This window comes from Mus musculus, chromosome 10 (genome assembly GCF_000001635.26).
Source record: "Mus musculus strain C57BL/6J chromosome 10, GRCm38.p6 C57BL/6J".
NCBI lineage: Eukaryota > Metazoa > Chordata > Mammalia > Rodentia > Muridae > Mus > Mus musculus.
Window position 1 is genome coordinate 14,322,051 of NC_000076.6, and position 5,896 is coordinate 14,327,946.

The following is a 5,896-nucleotide window of genomic DNA, read 5'->3' on the forward strand; positions in this document are numbered from 1 at the left end:
CTCCCTTCATCAGCGCTCTTTAGGTTGAAATTAGCAAAAACCAAACTCCAGCTAGTCAGAGAAGATAGAACTCTTCTGATTGCAGATCCTGGCAGGGAAAAGGTGTGTTCTGAAGTAGAATACGTGTAAAGACTTAAACAAGGAACGTCATTCTGCCTTTGGCCAACTTTCTGTCCTTCCCCACTACTCATCCCAATCTAAGGAAAAGAACAGAAGGTGGCTCTGTCCAGTCCCTACATGTGATCCTGCGTGACAGTCTCACTGAGTTCTGTAAGGAATGAGGGCATCCGTAGTTCTTCCTGTAAAAGAAAATTCAACTACCTTTTGTGTTTTAATTATTGGAAGGAATAGATAATATCAAGTCAAAACAGAGGTGACTGGGGATCTCGACTGTTTTATCTTCAGCTTCATTTCTGGGTTCTTGGTTCTCTCTTCTTTATAATCTCTGTTTTGTCTTTAGGGTGACTTCACATATGCTAGGATGGCTGCGGGGGACCTTGAGGATGGATGCTTGCGGTTCGTATCACCCAGCAGAAGTCTGGAGCTGGGGCTTCCCTTTAACTGGTCTGTTCAGGAGCACACATATGTCTGAGGTGACCCTGCTGTGAAAGACTGGAGAATGACTGGCCTACACAGAGGGTTCGGTGGATGTGTTGCCCATGAGCTGGAAGGAGGAAAGCAAGAAATGGGGAGTGAGTGCTTTTTGCTGTAGTGAGAAAGCCAACTTCACAAAAAAAAAAAAAATTGGAGCAGTCTGGGCTTGTGAGAAAAGAAATATTAGAAAATGTGTATTTATGAGGATTTTTTAAGTCCCATTTTGTTAGCAAGAAGCACAGAGTCTGGCGATGATTCATGATAATATCCCATATGCTATTATATATCCCATAATATCCCAGTATAAGTATGTATAGCTAGAAAACAAATAAAGTAACCACAAAACCCCAAAGCAAGTAAACAAATCCTCAAATATTCCAGCCTAGACAGGATTCCAACCTGGTCATTAACTTCACAATGACTTCATATGTGACCCAATGCAGTCAACACTGCATAATACCAGCCATTCTTAGTGCCCTTTTCAGACACATTCTGAATCAAGCCCTACCCTTTCTCTCAGAGCCTAATAAGAACCACACCTTGAGCGCTTCAAATAAGAAAGAGTTTTAGGCATAGGTTACATTCCTTGTTCTTGAGGAGGGTCCCTATGTGTAAACTAAACGTGCAGACTGCTGGGTTGACCAAGCTGGGAACCTGGAGAGCAAATTTTACTGAATTTTCATCCTAGCTCAGAGCCGAGTGCATTACCAAAGGGAAGAGGAAAGATACTCAATGCACAGTATTATCAAGGCTCCCAAGGATTCTAAAGGGATATCTAAATTGGCTAAGTAGCAAGAGAGACTTGCCAGACAAATGGCAGCTCTCAGACTTTATGTCTTTCTCTCTCTCTCTCTTTTTTTTAGGGAATGAGAGCTTTTGGAATTCCCCAGAGGAAGCAGCTGCCTTCTTCCAAGCCCCAGGAAGCAGCTCAGTGCATGGGAGGCTTCCTTGGGGTTCTCCCTCCATCCTTGGTGGCAGGATTTGCCCTTCAGGTTCATCCATTTCCTGGGGATTATCTCTGCATAATTACTCTGTGATCCAAATAGTTGATTAGAGACACTCCAGTCCTCTCTTTGTCAACATGGTACGCTTGTGGCTGCCAAACATGACAGCTTTTTTAAATTATTAAAATGTTTGCAGTGGTAGCATTTAAAATGAATTTCAGGGCAGTGATAGTCACATTGTGAGAAAGTCATATGTGTCTATGTGAGAAAGTATTCCCCCTTGTGATTTCCCCTTTGTCCCAAAGATTCGTTCAAAGCACATCTAACTGTAGAACTGCACCAAAGTTTGCAGAAGTTTCTTGACCTTATCTCTGTGGACTGATGAGAGTATGGTTTGTGTAGCTGTGAGTGTGTGTGTGTGTGTGTGTGTGTGTAGAGGAGACACTACCCAAATTCCCATCATTCCATGTCTACTTTGCTTTGTCAACTCCAGAGTCACCAAATCCAAAGGCCGCTTAGCATATGCTATGGATAGTTTGAATGTTTGTTTCCCAAGGCTCATCTGGTAACTTCCTCACTCTATAAGGATATGGCCTTTGGGAAGTGGGACTAGTATCTTTATGGGAGACATCAGAGAGGTCCCTCATCTCTCTGACATGTGACATTAGAGTGAGAAGATGAGGAAGAGGGTCTTCACCAGCCACAGACTCTGCTGAGAACTTGATCTTTAACTTCTTAGCATCTAGAACTATGAACGGTAAATTTCTGTTATGTAAAAATTGACCCAATCTGTGTATTTTGGTATTTTGTGATGGCGGTCTGAAGTGAGTAATTCAGTACATACCACTGGTATGTGAAACCTTTCTAAATAAATCTCAGTCGTTTGAGAGTGTTCATGTTGCCAAATTCTATTTCTGATCCGAGTGTATGTACAAGTTCATGCGTATATGCACATGTGTGTACATACACACATACATACATACATACATGAGTATATATGTATGTGGACGACAGAGGTTGCTATCAGATACCTTTTGTTAGTTGCTCTCCAAGTCCGTGTTGTAATAAAGTATCTCTCATAGAACCTGGAGCTCAGCGATTCATCGAGATTGGCGGCTCGGTATGTTCCAAGGAACCTCCTCTCTCTCTCTATTCCCAAGAACCAGAATTACAGGCATGCACTGCCACACTTGGCTTTTTACTATGGGTGTTGGAATTCATAACACAGACCATCCTTGCCAAACTATTTTACTGATTAATCTGTCATTTAGGTCCCTATGTCTGAGCTTATGAGGAGTCACAGAGAAATTAGAGGGAGAAAATTAAACAGAAAGAGACACCATTGTTTTTTATTTTTCATTTTAAAAAACATTTCCTTTGTCTTTTGAAAACGTCCTGACCGAGGTACACTGACCCACAGATAGGGAGAGAACTCACTGTCTTTGCCATGGCTTATCTCTCCCACCTGGAGATCCAAAGATGGTGACTGGCCACAAACGCCGAGCGATGCTGCCGTCGTATTGATTTGTGGTCAGCAGCGGCTCCGCTTCCTCTGCTTTGTGACATCATTTTCCTGTTCATTTCCCACAGTTGCATATGTGGGTTTATGGGATGCAAACTAATCCAACAAATGGAAGAAATTATGCATCGTGTCAGAGAGCTTTCAGGAATAGAATTTGGAGCAAAGGAGCCAATATTTGACACATGAAGGGGGGGGGGGGGATGAGATAATGGGTGGAGAATGCTTCTCAACCCAAGATGAAAGAGTCCTGTTCACCGAATGTGTGAGTGGTATGGGGGTGTTCCTTAGCACCACGGCTTTTCACTCTCCTCAAGATGCACTTGTGGGTCAGTGGACATGTTTGACTAATGGACACATGTTCATTCCACAATACCCAAAGGGTTGATCAAGATTGAATATCCATCAGCAAGACTGAGGAAGGCTTCTTGGAGGTAATGTGGTGTGGTTTCAATGAGCTGTAAAAGAATAAAATTCCAGAAACTATCATAATGAGACTTTGGGATGGAGAAAAAGAAAGTTTAGAATGTTCTGTTCAGTCAAAAAGCTTTTATAGACAAACCTCTGTTCTAAGCAACTGGGATTTCTGAAGTCACCAACTGGAGCAGCTTCCCCCTTCCATGATTACTGCATGCCTGCAGAGTGTCGTACGTGCCTCATGACTAATGCTCATGTACTAAAAGAGCCCCTATTCTTTGCTGTCTTATCAAGTTGTGTGAAGCCCCTCTGGGAAGTGCTGACTGAAGGCTTCTTCTGTAGTCCCGGCGTTTTAGCATCTCTGAACCAGAACTCTGGCCTTCTTACCATGCATTTGATTGCTGTTTGATGTCCAGTCATGACTTAGGATCTCCGTGCATGAGACACCATAGTGCCAGCAACCAAGAACACTTACATGCTATGCTACCTGCTTGTCCAAAGCCCACTTATCCAAACAAGTTTTACTCAGAGCTTGAAGGACTGTACAGAAGGGTGAGCTCTGGATGCCTTATTATCATGTGGCATCCACAGAGACTCAGAAATATCAGAGTCACATGGAATGGAGCCATGTTTGATCATGAAAATATCCACTATTAGCAGTAGCAGAGATAAGAAAGCCAGATTTAAGTATCAAGTTACCAAACATATCTATAAGTCATCATGCATAATCCATGCAGTGTAGAACAGTGTGCAGCACAGTATCTATTGCATAGGTGGCTTCATGCGTACCCAGCTTGGGTGGAGCCGAGCAGAGCTTTGCAAACTCGAGGCTATGATCTTCTCATAGGAAATAGCAGGTATCTCTGCAGCTGGTAGAAAAAAATGACTGCCTTATTCACCTCTCCAACAGGAAACGAAGGTCACTGACACTGGGAGGAAGAGGTTTGTGGTGAGCTTCAGACCTTCAGTTTACTCACCTGTAAAATGGGGTGGTAAGTCCTGCAGGACCAGTGCAAATATCAAGTAAGAGAGCCGTGAAAGCATTGAGTTTATGGATAATAGTGTCCTGCAGATTTTTCCGTATTCTTTTTTAGATGTGTAGGCAAACATATTCATCTCCATCGAGTAAGGATGAATGACATGGGGGAAAGAATGAACATGGATTGAGTGTATACTGTACACATAAGGAGGCCATATGTTATCTGTTGCTTGTGATAACCCAGTGAGGTGGGAGTCTGTGACTTAGAAAACTTGCTTGAACCTCAGGAGACAGTAAGCAACGCTGAATCCACAACCTAAATTCAAGTTGAGCTGAAACCCTAGCCTATGTTCTGTCATCTGCAACATGATAACTTTCTCTCTGTGGCAAGTGCAAATTGGGTGAGAAGTGTCTAGAACTGTTGGATTTTTCTACTTTTAGCATTCAGTTGGTGGAACATAATTTTCGACCTGTTTTTAAGAACCTCTCGTGAGCAAAAGGTGTGTGAAAACATTACATCTAATATCTGGCAGCCAGTAAAGCTAGTCCTCAAATCAATTCCTGCCCTTGGGAAGTCAGGGAACCGCAAATGTTTATATGTCACTGTCATGATTTTACTAAAGTCCCATTTTAACATTCCTTGAAGTACAGAAGCAACTAAACAACGGTTTTTATTTATTATTTTTTGTGAAATTTGTATACGTTTGCATGTCTTTCTTTTTCCAAAAGAGACTTTCTTCATGTTTTAGGAATAAAATAATTTTCCATGGATACACATATAAAAGTATATGTCACTGAAGTTAGAGTTTATTCCTATAATTCAATTACTGATGCAAATACAGTGATAGACAGGCATGCAGGCAGGCAGACAGACACACAGAAACATACAAATATATGCACATGGAGAGAAAGAGAGACACAGAGAGAATAATCTATTCCAGAAATACCTACACAAACATACTCAGTTATAATGTTTTACTAGATACCTGAGAATCCCTTAGTCTTATTAGTATTGATGCAAAATTAACTAGCACAATGTATGCATGCACATAGAATTTGCACGCATATCAAGAATATATGGACCCCCACATATATATTCCTGCATGCTATGACTTTTAAAGATCTAGGAAAAATCTTTATAAGTCTATGGTTTCATAATGTACAAATCCATTCCATTTGATGTTCATCTACCTCTTAATGCCACATTTGTCTCTAGGCACTGTGCAGCTGGGCTGATGATCCCTCCTTTTAGGTTTGGCTAGAGGATTAGCTGGAGACTCACTTCCAAGATCTGTGTTCTCTCATTTCAGAGGCAAGCCAGGCATGGACCACTGCTGTGTGTGATGTCTGACCGGGTCTGGCCTCTCTCAACTTTACACGACCAACACTTAGAGATGAAGATTGGTCACAGATAGCAAAGATGAAGTAGCCTCTGAGCTTCTC

The 5,896-nt window shown here is 41.9% G+C and overlaps 1 long non-coding RNA gene across 1 annotated transcript; it reads left to right on the forward strand.

The window, feature by feature from the left end:
• Nucleotides 1-380: 380 nt before the first annotated feature.
• Gm40603 lies at nucleotides 381-2,430 on the forward strand. The gene is made up of 2 exons (XR_871462.1): nucleotides 381-516; nucleotides 1,458-2,430. It is a non-coding gene; the product is annotated as a predicted gene, 40603 (long non-coding RNA).
• Nucleotides 2,431-5,896: the final 3,466 nt, after the last annotated feature.